The sequence below is a fragment of the Macrobrachium nipponense genome, chromosome 23 (assembly GCF_015104395.2).
Source record: "Macrobrachium nipponense isolate FS-2020 chromosome 23, ASM1510439v2, whole genome shotgun sequence".
In the NCBI taxonomy this organism is placed as follows: Eukaryota; Metazoa; Arthropoda; class Malacostraca; order Decapoda; family Palaemonidae; genus Macrobrachium; species Macrobrachium nipponense.
In genome coordinates, this window is record NC_061090.1 from 80,070,130 (window position 1) to 80,088,190 (window position 18,061).

At 41.2% G+C, this 18,061-nt stretch overlaps 1 protein-coding gene across 3 annotated transcripts in view; it reads right to left on the reverse strand.

Moving 5' to 3' along the window:
- LOC135201900 (gamma-tubulin complex component 6-like) overlaps positions 1-18,061 on the reverse strand; it is a 172,567-nt gene that overhangs the window by 102,513 nt on the left and 51,993 nt on the right. The gene's annotated exons all lie outside the window — the stretch shown is intronic.

Here is an 18,061-nt window from a genome sequence, read left to right on the forward strand (position 1 = left end):
TTGATTGAATATTACTAGAATGTAAATGTTTTAGCTTACAATTGCAGTTTTTGACCATTTCAGTCGAGTTAAAGTTGACCGAAGGTAGAATTTTTTCTATTTATCGTGATTTATATGAAAATATTTCGAAACTGATAAAAGCTACAACCATGAGTTATTTTTTGTTGTATTCTACATGAAATTGCGCACATTTTCATGTATAACACCTTATGTAATGCCTAATAGAAAACGGTGCGAAAATTACAACAATGCGACTAAAGAAATTCTGAGATTTTCAGCCAAGTTACTGCGTGCAGAGGTAACGAAAAAAAGTTTTTTCAAAAATTCACCATAAATCAAAATATTGTGCTAGAGACTTCCCATTTGTTGCAAAATGAAGGTAAATGATTGAATGTTACTAGAATGTAAGAGTTTTAGCTAACAATTGCATTTTCGACCATTTCGGTCGAGTCAAAGTTGACCATAGATTTAAATTTTGGCACTTATCGTGATTTATATAAAAATACTTCAAAACTGATAAAAGCTACAACCATGTTATTTTTTGTATTCTACATGAAATTGCACACATTTTCATGTATAACACTTTATGTAAAGCCTAATAGAAAACGGTGAGAAAATTACGACAAGGTGACTAAAGAAATTCTGAGATTTTCGTTGGAGTTACCACGTTCGGAGGTAAGGAAAAAGTTTTTTTCAACACTTCACCATAAATCAAAATATTGTGCTAGAGACATCCAATTTGTTGCAAAAGGAATTAAATGATTGAATATTACTAGAATGTAAGAGTTTTAGCTTACAACTGTGTTTTTCTACCATTTCGGTCGAGTCAAAGTTGACCAAAGGTTGAAATTTTGGCACTTATCGTGATTTATATGAAAATATTTCGAAACTGATAAAAACTACAACCGTATATTTTTTTTTTGCATTTTACATGAAATTGCACACATTTTCATATATAAAACTCTATGTAATGGCTCATCGAAAACAGTGCAAAAATTATGACAAAGTGATGAGAGAATTTCTGAGATGTGTCGCTGATGCTTTCTAGTGTGAGAAAAAAGCAATTCGTGCATGTGCGCCTAGGTAACGCTTGTAAACAAAACAACAGCATGATCCGTGAACTCCCACATCCCTCAAAGCGCGTGATTTAAAATTTTTAAAAAACTAGGCCTATTTCTATTTTTCCGCGAATATTTAAAAAAAAATTTTGTAGTCGACGTACAGTACGTCCACTTAGCACCCGACAGACAATTTTAGTCGACGTATAATATGTCCAGTCAGTGTTTGAGGGTTAACTTCCTCTTTAGAGCTAAACAATAACAGTACATACTCTAAAAAGGATCCTAAAATTTATTTTTAAAAAATTAAATACGTCTAATTAAAACACAGTAAAGTGTTTCTTGAGTTTTTGAAAGTTAAATGACATACATAGGATCATAAAAAGCTTCAAGATGTCAAACCATATTTTTTATAGGGTAGTCGCTGTTTTGTCCTCAAGGATTACCCTTCCATGGTCTATCCAGAGTGTAATGATAACTAAGAGAAAACTAGCTAGGAATAGCATAGGTTTAAAAAAAAAGAACAAGAAATGTGAGATAACCATTAATAGACAAATGATAGACAGAGAGAGAGAGAGAAGAGAGAGAGAGAGAGAGAGAGAGAGAGAGAGAGAGAGAGAGAGACGATTAGGAAGTGTCGTGAATTTGTAGTTAGATTACTCGTGCTGGAATAATCTAAACGCAACCATTAAAAACTGCCTAGCCATCTCACCTGTGACCTGACCTTTCAACTTTCGCCCGCGGATGTCGTTAGATAATCTTCAACCAATTACTATGACTACAAGGAAGAACAGGAGCAATTGCCGACCTACTGGTGGGCTAGACACTTCCTTTGAAAAACCTTTGAGAAAGCAAGCTTGGAGGGAGAGAGGAGAGAAGATAGCCGAGAGCCTTAGCGGAGTGAGGTGGAGATCCTCACCAATTGTGGGTTAACAAGATTCAGAAAGGCTCATATTTCAATTCATATTCATACTATTTAACTTGTAAAATTAAAGTATTATTTAAAAGTGTGCTAATGAAGTAAAGAAACCTGCACTATGTCTTCGTAAGCCTCCTGAGACTCTAACAACTAACAACAAACTAAGTAAAAAACAATAAGCAACTACAAGAGAGTATAAAACTAATTCAAATATGAAAAAGTAACAAACATTACAAAGATAGCAATAATCAACTTCTTTACATTAATAACAGGAACTACAAACAATAAATAAAATAAATCAAATAAAAAAAAAGCTTCTTACAAGAGCTCCATGGTGACCAGACTAATGTCAAAGAAATCTCTTTTAGCTGGTCTTGTGGCTGGGTAATGTATCGTAATTATAAACATTATAATACATGATAGTGTATAAATAGACTCAGGATAAGAGGACACTTTCTCTTATCCCCAGTGAATGCTGAACCAAGTTTACCTATGTCAAAACCAACAAGAAGTGGCTAAGCTCATATGCACCATCATATTGTTTACATACAACCAAAAACGGACCAAAAATCCATTCCTTTTCTGGTGGGTAAACAAAACCAAGCTCCAAGAATTTCATTCTTAGCTTATTGATTTCATTACCAAGAATCATGGAAACACAAGTTCAAAGCTAAGTGCAATATTTTAAGTTCCAGTTAAAAAATTTTTCAGTTTAGACTGTGGAATAATGATTTTATTATGCGTGAAAAGCAATATAAACCAGCATTTTCACCAGCACACATTGGCTCTTCTCATGATTTATGATTGTTATTTGTAAAAGCGCAAATTGTTTTGAATAATTCACCATTCTATTTGGAAGTTCTATCTAAAGAAATGTTTCCCAATTATCATTATTAAAATATATATAATCCTTTCAGAAAATGATGTCAGCAACAGCCTACTAGGCAGTAGCCTACAATCAACATCGATTCAGTGAGAATAATTAGCTAGACTGTAGACTATAACCTACTATGAGATTCAGGGCCTCTGTAACACGGTTTTTTCACAACTTTTTATCTATGCATTTCATAAATATAACGCTTATTCAGAATACACATTATATCTACACAAATTTTGACTGTATTCTGCATTACGTGACGTGGGTTGAATAAACTTGGTACTTATAATGTAAAAGTGATTTTTTTTGAAGACGGGCCAACTTACTCAGAGAAAAGGATTCGAACGCACTCGTTACGTAACTTATGACAGCATTTCTTCCCTCTTTCTCAATGGATGATTGGCTATACGTATCAAAGGCTAGACCTCTGGTAACAATGACATACAAATTTAAATACAAGCAAAGCAGTACACCTTTATGAACTCTGAAGCCTCTCCACTGATAATTGTCATAATGAACAAACCAACAAAATGTGTTAATAAATCCAAAAACACTTTGATTATTAGTCTAACTCTCAAAAAGGGATTTTGACGTAGGAAAAATCTATTTCTGGGTGATTGGCTCGTGTCGCCCTATGAAAGGATCCTTAATATCATTCTTTCTAGGTAAAATTAATCTAAAATTACCAGAGAAAAACAAAATTAAGAAAATGTCAGTAAAACTGACTGTCGACTCACTCTTTAGAAAAGAACGTGTCGGTATGAGAATAGGGGCGAGTGGGAACACTACCACGAGACATTCACCAATTAGACCTTCCAATCAAAATCCCCACTAGAGAGAGCTGATACCAACGGGCGATGCGGCCGCTACTACTACTACTAGGGACGCCACGGACAGCAGCGCCCCTAGCGGTCATCCTTAATCTATGAACATCTTGTCCTGCAGGGAGGGCAATCAATACAGGGTGGGTTTCATAGGGCGACACGAGCCAATCACCCAGAAATAGATTTTCCTTCCGTCAAAATCCCTTTTTCGGGCTCAGCTCGTGTCGGCCTATGAAAGAGTACCAAAGAAACAGACAAGATGGGAAAAAGGACAAATGAAAATCAGTTGTAAAAAAGAGGGATATAATATAAGTGAATCAGTTATTACAGCATATAAACTAAGTACTTAAAGCTAACTTATTCTAAACAATGACATAAAAGAAAGCTAGTAATGTAAAGTACTTAAAATTAAATTATAGTAAACATAGTAAATACAATATGCAGTGCAATTTAACATAGATTCACTTAAATAATGTATTTACAAAATATACAAACACATGTGTCCTACCCTAGCATAAAAATAAGGGTAGTACACTGAAGTACATTATAAGTACATAGTGTGGATGTCCCTAGCGAAAAAATAAGGGACAATCCACCAATATGATCTCAGCGGCTAAGGCTAGAATATCTGAGTAGCATGGCGATAGGGTGAGGCATGTTGGACGAGGTAGGTAGAAAGGAGACCTGGATCTACACTATGACTACTATACAGTATCAGGAGAAACAATGTTTCCCGCTGCTACTGCAGAAAATTTTAAAGATTCCAAGGACTTTAGATAGTGACGTTTAAAGACTGTCGGAGATTTCCATCCAGTATACTTTTTAAGATCCTCAAAGTTCATATGTTGAAAGTAATTAATTGAGGTGGCTACTCCCCTGATGTCATGTGCTTTTGGAAATGAATCAGGATTGGCTTGTTTAATGAAGTAAAGGATCTGTTGTCTAATACCTTTTACTGATAAAGTACCACCTTTTTCTCTCATGAAGAGAGAACCTGAGGATCTTGAGGATGTACGAGATAGAAAGGCTCTTAAAGTTGATACTGGGCAGAGAGAAGGATCTTGCGGAAGTGGGATGACTTTCCAAGGGGCCCACCTTGCAAGAGGATCCTCATTTTTTAGCCAAAAAACTACGATCCGGAGCAAGCAGAACTTCTCCTGAGGGGAGGAATTCCACATGACCCGCATCTCTGGATAGAGCCGACAGTTCTGAAATTCTAGCTCCTGAAGCTAGGCTTAATAAGAATACAGTAGACCCTTGACTCACGAACACAATCCGTTCCTAGACCTTGGTCGTGTTCCAAATTGTTCGTGACTCGGAGCTAATTTCCCCCATAAGGTTTAATGGGAATAATATTAATGGTTGGCTCGACCCCTACGACCAATATATATTTGTATATTTTGCCTTATTTTTACACAGATAATGTAAAAGTCAGTGTAAAAAACCTTAATTAATCTAATAATATATATTTAAAATGGTAAAAACTAACACTATAAAAACGTTTGTAAAGTGAACACTTACTATGACCAGCGAGACTTCTGGCTTGACGGACAAGAGAAGAGGGGGAGGGTGGTGGGTGGGGAGGAGGATTGTGCGGAAGGAGACCCTCCCCCATCCAGGTCGGGGAGATCTCGTTCCGAGATTCAAACTCTCTAGGTTTTTTGGTGAACGTTTAATCACAAACTTATCCAATCTGTTGCCTTCCTTCCTTGCCATAACTTTTCTGAAATGGCTCATTAAATTTTCATTGAGCATATTCACGATCCTGTTCGTAACAATTTGTCCGATGATACAATTCAAGGAAGCACTGGACATCATTCCACTTTTCCAATGCGGCTTTTATCACATCACTGCTGACATCTGTAACTTCCTCCCCAGCCTCCTCTTCGTCCAGTTGATTTCTTTCTTTATTTCAATGGTTATCTTCCTCTGCACCCTCTTCTCACCATCACTCTTCACTTTCTTACTTTCACCACCACTCTTCACTTTCTTAGGGCCCATTATGAAGAAAATCACAAGTTTTAGCGCAAAAAATGCTAAGCGAATTGACGAACGCTTGTACACAATGAGATGAGACAAAGAGCGATGCGTGGGTGACGCGTGCGTGGGCGGCTGGAGGGATGGCTGTTCCCATGGTAACTCAAACGCTCTCACGTGTGCTGGGCGATTTCGCGCATTTTTCAAATGTTTGTGTCTAAAAAATTAGTTTGTGAAACAAAGTGAATTCTTATTTTCCAGAAATTTCCAGCATTTTTCAAATGTTCATGTCTCAAAATTAGTTCATGACCCAAACAGAATTTTTATTTTCCGCATTTTTTTTTGTTCGTATCTCAAAGTTAGTTCGTAGGTCAAGGGTGAAATTTTACCTATAATTTTGGTCGGGGATCGAGTGTACGTGGGTCAATGCGTTCGTGAGTCAAGGGTCTACTGTAATGTCCTCTTTCTAAGAAGCATTATGAATGTACAAGACGAGTTGTCAGTATCTGATGCTAGTTTGAGGACATCATTTTAAGAACCATGAGACTGTAGTAGGCCTTTGAGAAGGTCTAAGTCTAGCACAGGCATTTAGGATAGACGTAAAATAAGATTCAGTCAGATCTATCTGGAAACCTAACTGAAAGATCTTCTTCAAAGCCGATTTATGAGTAGTAATAGTGCTAGCTGCTAACTTTTTCAAACAAGGATCTGAAAAAGGATATAGCTAAATTAACTGTCATGGTTGTAGTGTTTGATTCTTTCAGGAAGGATGCTAATTTTTTTAACAGCTGAGTCATATTGTCTAATAGTTGACTCTCTCTTATCTGATTCTAGGAAGAGGAGTTTTGTGGATCAATATTAGCATCTTTATTAGCCGCAAACTTCATGAAGTCCATAAAGTTAGGGTCTGAAGAATTGTGAGGAAGCGAACACAGTCCTCATTTGTAACTGATTGTGACAGCTTGGATTGGGAATCCGTTGAGGTCGGAGACCCAATTCCAGAAGCAGAGGATACCAGTTTTGCTCTTGGTTGCCAGTATGGAGCAATCAGGGCTACTAGTCCCTTGAAAGTCCTCAGCTTGCTCAAGACTTCAAGAGAAGATTCACTGGAGGAAAGGCATAATTTTTCTCCACGATTCCAATCTAACGACAGGGCGTCCGTGGAATAAGCCAGAGGGTCCAGGTTGGGGGCCACATAGCAAGGGTAGCTTGTGGTTCGCTTGTGAGGCGAAGAGATCTACTTGGAGACCTGGGACTCTCCGGCATATCCACTGGAATGACATGTCGTCTAGGGACCATTCTGATTCCAGAGGGACCGACCGGGACAAGGCGTCTGCTATCACATTCTTTTACCCCCGCCAGGTGAGTGGCGGACAGATGCCATTTGTGTTTGTTTGCTAGTGCAAAGATGGCTATCATGACATGGTTCACATGTTGGATTTGGACCCCCTCCCCTGTTGATGCAATGAACTACCACTGCACGTCCAAAACTAGTCTTAGATGAGAACTTTTCCGGGGGAAGAAGTCTCTTCAGGGTAAGAAATACTGCCATTGCTTCCAGAACGTTTATTGTGGAGCTGGCGGAACTGAACTGACCAAGTCCCCTGAACTTGTTTGAATTGAGAATATCCCCCCCCACCACCCGGACAGGGAGGCATCCGTGTGAATGGTTAACACTGGAAGGGGATATTGAAGGGGTACCCGTTTTGGCCAGGTTCTTTACTTTTGTCCATGGACGGAGTTGATTGCGAAGGATCTGTGGAATTACTGACAACTTGTCTCGAGATTTGGCGTTTGCTCTCGACGCAAACTCGATTTATATCTTTCAGCCTTGCTTTCAGGAGGATATCTGTCACTGAAGCAAACTGAAGAGAACCTAGGATTCTTTCCTGGCTTCTCTTGATGTTTGCTTGCATTTGAGAAATTGTCTGACAGACTTGGCTATTTCTTTCCGTTTGGCCAGGCTGGAATTGACAGATTGTGGGAAGACAAATCCCATTGGATTCCTAGCCACTGAAAACGAGACTCCGGAGTAAGTCTGGATTTCGTTTTGTTTATCTGGAACCCCAGATGTTCCAGAAATTGAACTACCTTTTTCGTGGCTTTGAGACATTCCTCGACTGTTGGTGCCAGATCAACCAATCGTCGAGGTATGCTGCTATCATTATTCCCTGAGTTCTCAATTGTTGCACCACTACTTCTGCTATTTTCGTGAATACCCTGGGGCTACATTCAGACCGAAGGGCATCACTTTGAATGAGAATGTCTGATTTCCTAGTCTGAATCCTAGGAATGGGCGGAAGTGTCTGGCTATAGGATATGATAGTATGCGTCTGTAAGATCGATGGAGCATGTTGACGGCTACCCGTAGGAAGTAAGGTCCTTGTTACCTGCGAGATGGTAAGCATTTGAACTTGTCGCAACGAATGAAAGAGTTTAGCCATTGACAAGTCTAAGATTACCCTTCTTTTGTGAGCCTTTCTTTGGCACGCTGAATAAGCGACCTTGAAATTTTAGATGCTTGACTCTCGCAATAGCTCCTTTCTGAAGGAGTTCCTCCGCATAATCTGTCAATTCCTTTGATGGTACTTGATGGAATGATTTGATTGGAGGGGGATCTTTGATCCAACTCCAACCCAATCCCTTGGACACTATGCTCTGTGCCCAATTGCTGAACCCCCACCTGTGACGGAAGAGGAACAGCCTCCCTCCTACCTGGGGAGCCTCACTGTTGTTGGGCGGGTTGACCTCCACGCCCTCCTCTGAACTGCCTACTCCTTGCCGCTCTTCCTGTGCCACGCTGGCGAAAGTGGCCTCTCGCTCTGTTACCTCTCGACTGCCTATTAAAGGGAGGGTAAGCCTGACCTTCATACAATAGGGTGAAGGCCGGCGAGAGTGCGTAGGAGGTCGAAGGTTGTGACTGAGGAGACAACAGGAGGATGGGCTGGGTCTGCTTCGAGGTTGAAGGTTGTCCCTGTTGGGTAACTGGGACGGCCTGAACAAATTGCTGCTGCTGCTGGTGTTTTTGGTAAGGCTGGAACCTTTTACCAGACTTCTTTAGTTTCTTACCAGCAGCGGGGGCGGATTCTTGTTTCCTCTTAGAGGAGATACCCCATCTAGCTCTAAGGCTCTGGTTGAGCCTAGCAGCCTCGTGGTGCACGTCATTTACAGCGGACTCTGGGAAGAGGTCCGCTCCCCAAATGCTGGAAGCCAGGAGTCTATTAGGTTCGTGCCTAATAGTGCATTCCTGCAGAATGTGCTTTCGGCAATTCCTCCTGGCTTGGAAGAAGTCGAAAGCATCCGTCTGAACCGTTTGAAGCTGGGACTTGGCCAGAATCTTAAATAAAGGTTCTGTGCCATACGATAGAGCAGCCATCTCCGTGATAATTAGAGAATTGAGGGATCTGCCAAACCTAGTTCGAGCGTCGAACTCCGCCTGGATCAAGGAATCAGGCATCCTTGGGAGCTTTTCGCCAAACTGGTCCATTGCACATCCGGTTTGAGCTTACCAAGCGTGAAATTGGGCAGGCAAGTTCTCCCACAATTCTCCGAAGGCTGGAAAGAGCGGAGAAGTAGAATCCGGCTTCCCTCAGCTGTGGCATGGGCTCATCCTTGGAGGACTGCCTGAAGAGTCGCTTCCACTATTTTGGTAGCGAACGGAAGAGAAGCCTCCTCCTCCGTCGCAAAAATAGTAAAAGGACTCTTGAAAGCCTGGAGCTTAGTGTTGGTACGCTCCCAGTCCTCAAGGCAGTGAACCCATTCCCGTTGAGCGTGCTCTCTACTATAGAGCATGTTCTCTCTGGAGATCTTGTCCTCCCTAGTGAGGGCCGCTACGGTCAGCCTAGCATATCCAATGAAAGGCTGCGTCAATCCCGGAGGATAAAACTCGAAGTCCTCAATCCTTCGAGTTCCACACTCCGGGGGACAGAGATCATACCGTCCTTGAATGGAGCCGTAAGCGGACCACTCTCCATGGGTTCTCCCATGGAGAAGGCTGGTAGCGACTCATAAGGTGGTAGCTGGAGAATATCAGCACTTGCTACTGGGGAGACTGGATGAGGAGCCTGAGCAAGCCCAGCTACTCGGTCCTCATTCTCTCTAACTCTGTTAGAGAGATCTTGGATGGACTGGCCCGACTGAGTCAAAGTGCTCGACAGTTGTTGCGAACATCTGTTCGAACTTGGGGTTCCGAGGGCGGAGACCTGTGAGCCTACCATCTCTCCTACCTGTTGCATCCACCACTGCTGAGAAAGCAGTAGGATCAAAGGTGGCTAGGTCCCGCTACTCCAACCGGCGTTGCCGGAGTGGATGCGGTGGAGGCCGGAGAAGGCATTGGCTCAGCAGAAGCGCGAGCCTTCTCCTTAGAAGCCTTGCTTCTAGAGCTCTTTGAATAGGAAGAGCTCGGCTTAGCCTTCACCGCGTCAGCATAGGAAGTCGAAGACTTCTTAGCTGAAGAAGACGACGACGACTTTTAGAAGTCGTCTTAACAAGGGTCTTCGCTTCTCTCTGTCCCTTCACCTTTGGGGTACAGAGAGCGGAAGAGCGGGCAGGGATCTCAGATCCCAAAAAGCCTTGGAAAGAAGCAGTAGAAGTAGGGACAGGAGAAGATCCAGGAGCGCCCCAGGAAAGACCTTGGCACCCGACACACCTACCTCAACCAACAAATCCTCCGCACCTACTGCCATAGGCTCATATTAAGGTCCAAGGTTGCGACGTCTGGGACCGTCTCCTGCGTGGCCACGGCCCCGAACGACTGCTGCATCTCTTGCTGGATGGAGGCGATGAGAGAGGCTGCAGAGATGGGGTCAACATATCCTGTTGACTTGCCACGGGGAAGATCTGAACGGCCAGCTTCTTGTCCAAGATGTATGGCTGGCCCTTGGCGGCGTTCTTTCTTCCCGAAGCCGCCCACCCAAGCCTTCAGGGTTGCTAGGGCGACTTCCCTCACACCGGCAGCCTGAAAGAGAAGGCGAAATGAAGCTTCTAGTGGCGGGGGTCGGGTTGAAGTTAACAAGCTTATGAAACTAGTGTTGTTAGTAATACGATAAAGAAGTCTACAATCGACTTACCCCCCCCACCAGCTGACTGACAAGGTCGTAACAGATGGCGCAGGCTTCCGGGTGCCAGACGATCAAGTCGTTGTAAGGCGTGGCACACGGGGCGTGAGATCTGCACTCATCGTGGGCGCAGGGGTCGTATAAAGTCGCATTGCACCCTAGGACCTGACAGTTGGTAGCCTGTAAGTGGAAAGATACATAAGTATCAGGAGAACACTTACCGCCTAACAATTGCTCCGACTGCATGCCGGAGCGAGAAAGTTAGATTAAACCAGAGCCCCGCCATAATACGCCGGAGACAAGAGAAAGAATCCAACCAGATGAATGTGGTGGTGAAATATGAAACCACAACGGAAAACGGCGGAGATGGTATACATACAATTATAATTCTAGAAATTCATCGTAAAATTAGGGTATATCCTTAACAATAACGAAATAAATATCAAACCTTTCCCCCCCCGTCTACTAGAAGAGTGCCCGGGTAAGAAGCAAGCTCTCTTCCGGTAGCGGGGAAAAAAGGGAAGGATATAGTAGGCAAGCAATAGACCACTAGTAGTGACCACCCCGCCCGCTGGCGGAGCCAGCGAACTATAACCAAAGGTGCCCGCCCCGGCTGCGGCGGAAGCTCCGTTCGTTATAGTGGGGGAAAGGTGGGACTGAGCAACTGGGGGGGGGTTCCCCCGGCGTAACGCGGCGGGAGAGAGAGAGAGGGGGGGGGTGGCCTACTCCTCCCCGTCCCAACAACTACCCGCTTCGTTGACCCGGTACCCGAAACAAGTGGTCGCCCTATACCCCAGCTGGGAAGAACCCCTGGCCTCCTCAGAGAAGGAAGGGAGGAAGGCTACTGAGGTTGTCATGGCAACCAAGGGGTCCCCCAGCACCCCTCCCTATACCTGGTAGGGAGGGAAGGGGAAGGGTAAGGTGCGATGGAACACGTGACCGCAAGTGGCCTAAGCCGCGATAGCAACACAACCGTGGAAGGGCCACGTGAACCAGGCTGTACCAATACATGGGACATGCACCTAGGCTAGCCTAACACCCTAAATAGAACTAAATTACATCGTAAAGATGGAAAAAGACACTTTTAGTAAAAGAAAAAGAAGCCCAGGAGGAGGCAAACTGTTCCGAGGAACAGAAGCCAATACTCGGAGCCAGCGATAGCCGATGAAGAGCAAGAGCCGGGATGCTGGGCCAGAAACACAGAATAGCCCTAAATACCAAGCTAAGAGAATTGGTAAATGGGCTAACCTAGCTAAAAAGGCGATGTAAAAAACGATGAACGTGATATAGTAAGCCCATAAGTATAAGAAGTCCCAGTATGGAAGACCGGGAATTCTTAACATGAGGCAGCATGGCGCCGCCACGAGTCGACCGGGAAAACCGTATATGACCTATTAGAAGGAAAATACTGGTCCCTGGAAGACTAAAATACGGTAAAATACTACTTATGAGGCACTTAACTTAGCTGATGCGATGGCAGCACGTTCCATAATGGAGAAGGAGGTAAATCCAAGAAAATTAGCACACGAGCAAAAAATGGTACAACGCTTAGCGCTAATAATTAAGGATGACCGCTAGGGGCGCTGCTGTCCGTGGCGTCCCTAGTAGTAGTAGTAGCGGCCGCATCGCCTGTTGGTATCAGCTCTCTCTAGTGGGGATTTTGATTGGAAGGTCTAAATGGTGAATGTCTCGTGGTAGTGATCCCACTCTCCCCCATTCTATACCGACACTTCTTTTAAAGAGTGAGCGAGTCAGTTTTACTGACATTTTCTTAATTTTGTTTTTCTCTGGTAATTTTAGATTAATTTTACCTAGAAAGAATGATATTAAGGATCCTTTCATAGGCCGACACGAGCTGAGCCCAGAAATAAGTGTCCTAAGAAATTACAGTCTACTTTATAGATCAAAATCAGATTGACAAGATGTAGGGAATAGTTGGTAATTTTCAAAAACATAGTAGACAAGCTTGATTTGATAACTATACTATATCCAATGTCAAGCAATTTTTATTTATTGGCTATCTACCTATTTACTCAAAAAAATAGCCGGTACCGTATTTTGGCTTTAAACCTTCACCAATAATTATCGTCAGAATGATGACTTCATGAGGCTCCACCCACTTTCGCCTCGTTATAATTCAGGATAACACTGAAGGCTATCATGGGCATTGTTGGATTAGAAAATTTAACTTCTGGCTATAAAAACTCATTTCTCGAGCAGTTGTAAGAAGTGCTAAATGATCCTCGAGGATCCCAGCAGTTGGCCTAAACGTTTAATTAATGTATATTACTGCTATTACTAAAGTAGTATTGCTACGCTAGCACCCCACCCACATCTATGTATCCTTCCGCCATTCATAAAGTCTCTATATCCAACATGTTGTACGGCCTAAAGAAGAAAAAAAAAAATATCGGATGATCTGTTGGTCTGCTGGAGATTTTAGCAATATAAGCTTGTATTTACTTTGGATAAAAATCTTATTTTAACAAAAAATAGTTATATAAAGGCTGATTACATACAATCTCTCTCTTTCTCTCTCTCTTGGTGGCATAGTGAATAGTTAATGGAAATGTTCAAAATCCTGAATGACATTACAAGCATTATAGTCACGTTACGCTAAATACAAATCAGACCATAAACATTGGATTTAAACTATAAACTGAATAATTACCTATTCAGGCTATAGTAAGTATGGCCACAGGCTTTCTCTTGACTGTATAAAGTTACAAGTCGTAAGACAAATGCAGTTTTGCAACCACGGGGAAAATTCCAAATCCTGCTAGCCATTCTTGACTGCTATGGGTTTCAGAGCCGATGGAACAAGGTGAATGAAGTTTCTGTCTGGCGGATGGGCGGGGCAACATTTTGTAAAACGGTGTTTACCTTGCTTACGTAATGAATGTTTTTAGACTCTTGGCTCGTAATCATTGGCCATGGCGTCGGCCAGATAATTTTTACTCTATAAAAATTAAAACTATCGGGTTTAGATTATTGATAATGCTCACAAAATTTGTGTGTGGTTGTAAAATATACATATGTCAACTTTCAGCTACATTCGATGCTTTGATAAGGAGCAAAGTCCAAAAAACCGTGTTACAGAGGCCCTGAATCTCATAGTAGGATTATATATCCATAAGAGTGAACAATAATAATCTGGATTAGGTAATAATCTGAATTAAGGTAATAAGCTGAATTAAGGTAAGATTTAAATGTTATATTTAATTTTTTTTTTTTTTTTTTTTTTTTATTGTTCCTTACCTAGGTTGAAATACGGCGACTGTGATGAGCAATGACATTCTTTGAAATGATAGATTCAACGTTAGCTCCCACGGAGACACAGCGAGCTCCGGAAATATAGACATATCAGTTTTGGGTGATGCGATGTCGAAGGTTGCTGCCCCAGCAAAAACAACCCACAGTTTGTCTCCATGCATGAGTGGAAGCTGAATCTAGTTTTGGGCAGATTTCATGGGTGTGACTATGAGCTCTATATGATGTTACGCATCTGTTCTAGTGCCATGAACTTGTGATGAATCAGTGACATCATATCAAGGAGAGTGTCTTGTGAGAAAGCTCGTGCTTGCGTATGTACAAGCTGATTCCTTACATAATGGGAGAGTGAGATCCTGGGTGTTTAGAAGCAGCCCCTATGTCTTGATTGTTTTTAGTGTGTGCTTATAGCTGGAATGGGTAAGCATACTTTTAAACCCAAGTGTGGCTTTGTCATTTTGTATTTTAAACCTTTATTTCTGAGATGTCCTTTATCATGACTTTTTTTGATTTATGTTATTTTGGTTTATTTGTAATTTATTTATGTGGGATTTCTTTTTTTTTTTCTCCAGATGGTTCTGGCAATTTCAATGGAAACTTATCTGATAGTTCCATGGTAATGGTGTGGGGAGACTATGACTTTTTGATTATCTATCTTATGACTGATGTCTAGTTATTGTAGAGAAAGGGGTGGAAGGGGTTTTGTCCAATCACCGGGGTTATTTGGGTTCCCTGTTTGAATTGAGATAACAGTAGTGCATTGTTTGGAGTTTTTCTTTGGGTTGTTTAGAAACTAAAGTTTCAGATTTTTAACTTCTTAAGTCAACCATTTTGCTCTCTGAGAATTTGATTTAGTTAGTCCTTTTGTTCTTAAATAAATGTATTTTTGTTTCATTTGTATGGTGTTTTTATGTTGCATGGAACCAGTGGTTATTCAGCAACGGGACCAACGGCTTTACCTGACTTCATAACCACGTCGAGAGCGAACTCCTATCACCAGAAATACACATCTCTCACTCCTCAATAGAATGGCTGAGAATCGAACCCGCGACCACTGAGGTGGGAAGCAAACACCATATCAACCACGCCACTGAGGCGCTATATGTAAATGTATTTTTGTAATTCACGAGTCTGATTTAGCTACCTGAGATAATTGTAATACGTGAGTTGCACAGAGGTCGGTTGGTTGGTTGAGAGAGAGAGAGAGAGAGAGAGAGAGAGAGAGAGAGAGAGAGAGAGAGAGAGAGAGAGAGAGAGAGAGAGAGAGAGGTTGATGGTGCCTTGCTCTGGCTATGTTACCAAAAATATGTCCCTGAAAAGGGGTAAGTCAATGTCCTTTTAGGACTATTAACAAATGCATATGCTGTCTCGAAAGTTTCACATTAGTAAGTTACTGGTTTTATATAATAGACCAAAAACAGTAAACCAAATATGCTATGACGTAAAGACCAACCTGAAGGCTACAAATTACACCTGGTTCATCCCATACCATTAAAGGTGAATTAATTAATCGGGATTAGACAATAACCAATACTAGGTGACAGCCTAACTATAAAGTTTCAAATGAGCAAGTTACTGTTTTATACAGTAGACCAAACAAGCTATGAGGTAGTAGCCTATCTTGGGGCTACAAATTACACCTGATTAATCCCATACCCTTAAAAGGTAAATTTATTCATCAGGATTAGACAATAACCTAGTATACTAGGTGATAGCATAAATATAAAGCTTCACATTAGAAAGTTACTCTTTTATAAAGTAGACCAAATAGCCTAGAGCTACATATAAACAACCACCGTTAGACAAAAATGTTACCTTAACTATGAGTTTACATGAGTAAGTTTGTTTATATATAGCCTTCACATTATGAATGATCTAGAATAATCTGGGTTAGGCAATACCCTATACTAGGCTGCTAAGATAGTACAATTTAGGAAACATCCTATTGTTGGTTTACTAAGTGGTAGTTTATCCCAAATAGCATAGGATTAGATATAAACAGTATCTTAAGCTTAATTAAATAACAGTTTCCATGACTAGGGGCTGATACTGATACTGTAGCCTACTGGTAAGGCTACATAGTAGTGGAGCTCTTATGCAGTCCATATCTTTATAGTGATAAAAACCCAACACAGGCTGCAGCCTTACCAGATTAAGTAGGAACCCCTTTTCAAAGGGAATATCCTACAAGTAGCCTAAAAAACTGCATGGCTTATATCCTTAAAAGTCTTAAAATAAACCCATGATAGGCAGTGACCTAGAATAGGCTGAGCAGGAACCCACTAGGAAATCCTGTATTCAACTAAACTACGTAATTAGTTTACAGAGTACTAGCCTGAATGGTACATATAACAATTCAAATTCAAATTTCACACAGCCAGTGCAAAAGGACTAACTTAAAGACTAACTTAAACCTTGTAAAGACATTTTTAGAATTCTGTAGTGGTTAAAAGACCACAGACAATGGAAGAATTAAAACCATTTGCCACGATCATCCCAGTTTTAAAAACCCCACCAAGGAATGGGCAAGGCTACAACTCCCATGGTCACCTAATTAACGACAACAATGTTGTACGGATATTAGTGATGACACAAGATTTTCTGTGAGTGTACTAAAGACAAAATCTGAAAATGCAGTGTATTAGTGACAACAAAATTTGCTGTATTTGTACTAATGTTAACAGATATTGTTGTGACCGTATTAACGTCGACTCAAACTACAGCCTTTGAACCAATGATGACAGAGATGTGTTTGACTCTCCTTTTTCTCCTTTTCAAAAGAATTGCCTCCATCATTGCAAATGCAAGCTGTCCTTTTGCTTCGTCCTTTTGTTTGACTTCTTCATTAAAAACCTCTCTTAAAGGAATGTTTCACCTGTTGTTTCAACTTTCCGTTTTAGACTGACTAAGCTTTGTGTGTTTTCAATTGTATAGATCTTCCATACTTGGACTTGGTCATGTGGACAAGTCAAATAAAATTAAAAATTTTTAATTTTCCTCTACCAGGGCATGAAATATGTGGCAAACAATTCACACATTTCACATGCATAGTGTCCCTCCTCTCACCATCTTTTATATTATACATAATGATAACTGTCGTGAACATAACACTCCCTCTTCGCTCACCTTCAGTTACTAAGTAATTTTTTGGGTCACCCATTTTTTTTTACAATATTTTCCAAATGTACCCTTCTAACTCCCTTACCTTTACTCAAGGAAAGACAAAAGCTCTAAGATAAGAGCTAGTTTGGTAGTTTGGATTGTCGTTGCTAGTTAGGTCTTAACATTGTCGTCATGTTCCAATTAAAACAATTACTGTGTCGACGTTAGTACACTTCTAACATTCTGTGTCATCACATGTACAGATAGAGCAAAAGGTGTCATCATTAAACCACATGTTGAATATTCTGTCGTCACAAGTATACATAGAGCAAGTTTGTCGACGTTAGTAAGCATCGCCACTCCCACTCCCTTCTGAAGGGGAAAAGCTCCTATTATACTACAAAGCTACGCAGCAATTTAGTACCCCAATGAGAAGAATCTCAGAGGGGACAGCCTCAGCAGAATCATACTAGGATCCACCTCTATAGTATTAAAACCTCTACCACCTTGCTGGAAGTTACCAACAAAAGGCTTTCAAAATGTTCCATAACAATTTTTGCTGTTGTGACTAAAGTCATATGAGAACACTACAGGACGCATTCTACAATTTTTTAGAGTGGTGCTAAAAGCAGAGATGGAAACATTGAGGGCTCCAACAGGTCACTTCCCAAAGTAACTTCATTATTACATAAATGCTAACCCAATCTGTAAAGACCTGTTTGAAGAGTCTGTTATGGCCAAAAACTTAATCAGCAAGCCCGCCAACAGAATTGTACAGAGTACTCTCTTTTGGGAAAAAGGGAAATTTAGGAAACAACAAACAGAGACTTCCCCTTACCCAACCCAAAAAAGCTCGCTTAAAAAGGTAAGCCTTCAATTACCACAAAAACTTTTTCATCAAACACAGGTAGGTGGTCAGAAGGGACAATGCCTCACAAAGGGACAACAACAACAGCATGGAAATCTTTTTCACAAGG